Source organism: Ursus arctos, unplaced genomic scaffold, assembly GCF_023065955.2.
Source record: "Ursus arctos isolate Adak ecotype North America unplaced genomic scaffold, UrsArc2.0 scaffold_36, whole genome shotgun sequence".
Taxonomy (NCBI): Eukaryota; Metazoa; Chordata; class Mammalia; order Carnivora; family Ursidae; genus Ursus; species Ursus arctos.
In genome coordinates this window covers 8,109,656-8,112,910 of record NW_026623050.1, presented here as the reverse complement: position 1 = coordinate 8,112,910, position 3,255 = coordinate 8,109,656, and positions in this window count along the sequence as shown.

The following is a 3,255-nucleotide window of genomic DNA, read 5'->3' as shown; positions in this document are numbered from 1 at the left end:
GCTAATATCCAAAATAGATAAAGAACAAATACAACTCAACACTGGGAACACAAACAGTTCAATTTAAAAATGGGCAGAGAGGGGCTCCTGGGTAGCACAGTCGTTAAAGCGTCTGCCTTCGGCTCAGGGCGTGATTCTGGCGTTCCGGGATCGAGTCCCACATCAGGCTCCTCCGCTATGAGCCTGCTTCTTCCTCTCCCACTCCCCCTGCTGTGTTCCCTCTCTCGCTGGCTGTCTCTCTGTCACATAAATAAATAAAATCTTTAAAAAAAAATAAAAAAAATAAAAAAAAATAAAAATGGGCAGAGAGCTTGAATAGGCACTTCTCCAAAGAAGACATTCACATGGCCAACAGACACATGAAAACATGCTCAACGTCATTCATCATCAGGGGAATGCCAATCAAAATCACAATGAGATAGCACCTCCCACCTGTCAGCATGGCTAGTATCAAAAAGACAAGAGATAACAAGTTCTGGCGAGGATGTGGAGAAAAGGAACACTCATGCCCTCTTGGTGGAATGCAAACTGGTACAGCAAACTGGTATACTGGAAGGCAGTATACCGGTTCCTCACAAAAGTAAAAATGGAACAACCATACAATCTAGCAATTCCACTTTGGGGTATTTAACTGAAAAAAATGAAAACACTAATTAAAAAAGATATAGGACCGCTTATGGATTTTTGCAGCATCATTTACGATAGTCAAGATATGGAATCAACCTAAATGTCCATCAACAGAGAATATGTTAAGGAGACGTGGTGTAGATACATATAAGGGAATATTACCCAACCATAAAAAAGAATGGAATCTATCATTTGGGAAAACACAGAGATGGACTTCGAGGACATTATATTAAGCAAAATTAATCAGACAGAAAAAGACAGATACCATGTGATTTCATTTATATATGGAATTTAAGAAACAAAACAGATGAATGAACAAACAAAAACAGAAACAAAATCATAAATACAGAGAGCCAACTCTGTTGGGGGGCTGGGGGAGGGGCAAAATAGGTGAAGGGGATTAAGAGGTATGAACTTCCACTTAAAAAATAAATAAGTGGTGGGGATGAAAAGCACAGCCTAGGAAATTTACACAAAATTATAAGCTCTAAGTGTAAAACACACAGTGGATTTTGAAGGCTTAGTGTGAAAGAAATGTAAAATATCTCCTTAATAATTTCATATGTTGATTACACGTTGAACTGATGATACCTTAGATTATTGGGTTAAATTAAGACACTATTAAAATTAATTTCTCCTCTTTTTACTTCTTAAAATGTGGCTACTAGAAAATTTAGTATGACATAAGTGGCTTGCATGACATTCCTATTGGACAGTGCTGCTCTAGACCCTTTATCCAGAAGCGTTCACATGCATACACACCCACATCATTCTGTATATAATTTCAGGAACCACTGAGTGTGCCCCAAATCCCATCCATGGGCCCTAGCCCCAAATTAAGAACCTCTGAGTCAGGAATGTCATGGTTTTTACCAGGCTTAGCATCAACCACACCGTCACTGCCCAGATGGGGAAACTGAGCACCAAGTTCTCCTCCGAGTCTGAGCAGCTGAGCCCCGGGCCCCAGTCCTCTGGGGACATGGGGGTGCCTGGCCCTGCCATACGTGTGTGACAGGGGTTACCTCATGGAAGGCAATGCCGCAGCTCTGCCTCTGTCGCTCCCCCCGACAATCTGTGGTCCCATATGAGGCCCACATCACTTCAGGGAGAGGTGAATTCACTCCTCAGCGAGATGTATTTCTCAGGACTCCTACAGTCCAGGGATGGCTCTGAAACAGGCTCAGGCCATGGAGCGTACGCAGGCTCCAGGCGAGGCAAAGCCCAGACTGGGGAAGGGGACGCAGACTTTCAGTCCGGAGAGCATAATCCTGGGCTCTGCCACAGACCAGCTGTGTGACTCTGCATCACTCCGTGTATGACCCACTTTGGGATCAGTCGTTCTTCATAGTTTTCTACATTTTACATTTACTTTTTCGTTAGACATCTGGCTCGTGCAAATTAGAAATATTTCCCATTCAATTGTTTTTCACGTTTTCATAGGCTATTATTAATTTTCTTTTTTGGGCCAATTCTGGAATAATACTTTTTATTTTTATTTTTTTAAGATCTTATTTATTTGAGAGAGAGAGAGTGAGCACGAGCTGGGGAAAGGCAGAGGGAGAGACAGAGGGAGAAGCAGACTCTCCACTGAGCAGGGAGCCCAACGCAGGACTCGATCCCAGGACCCTGAGATCATAACCTGAGCTGAAGGCTGATACTTAACCAACTGAGCCACCCAGGCGTCCCTGTAATAATACTTTTTAGATCCATTTGTGCTAAGTTAACGTTAATTCAGTTTCATTTGCCTTGAAAAACAAATCATGTTGTTCAATTACATAGCAGATTGACAATGAAATAACTGAATTCATGTCATTTCAGGAGAACACTGAGTGTTGCTGTGGACGCTGAGCAGTCTAAACAGGTAACTTCACAAAGTTTTCTTCTGTAATATTCATAGTCTAAGAGTGTCTTGATTGGCCTCTGTTACCTGTATTACAAAGTTGGCCATTTAAGTCTAATGGAAATCTTCTAAACTCCTTAGAATCAGCCAAAGGGAAGGAGGGAGGGTAAAGCTAAAAGTGAGGGGCTTAGAACCAGAGAGTCTAGATTCCCCTTGTAGCTCTCCAAATTCTGCTCAGGGCCTGTCACTGCGACTGCCTTTATTACGATACCCAGGATCCTGGCTGCAGAGAACTGCCAAGGAGGTCTGGCCTCTTGTCTGTTCTCATATGCTCAGCCCTCCTCCCTAAGAGGCTTGCCTGGCTCAGGTGGGGGCTAGACTGCAGGGTTTCCAGGGTAGGTTTCCAGGGTAGGTTTCCCCTACCCTGTCCCAGACCTTCAGCCTCAGGGGAATCAGCTTCCGGCCACTGCTCCCAGGACTTGTCTCCCCTCCTCGCTGCATCTGCAGTAGTGATTCCCCACGTCTGAAAGGGGTGCTCCACCTGCGGGTCCTGGAGCCCTGCCAGAGGTTTCTGGAGATGCTGGTTGGCCCAGCCTCTTGGGGAAAAGGGGAAGATGCTAGGCTAAGGGAGTGACCCAGGGGTGGAGCCCCAACCTGTTTATAGGTTTGTGGCTCCTCGGAGGCGGGTAGATTCACAGCCCCATCCCATTGGAATAGTTGCTGCCAGCTAGCCAGGGAGCTGGTGTCTTGGTGGGAGCTGGTCTTGGAGTGGAGCCAGAAGGCTTGGT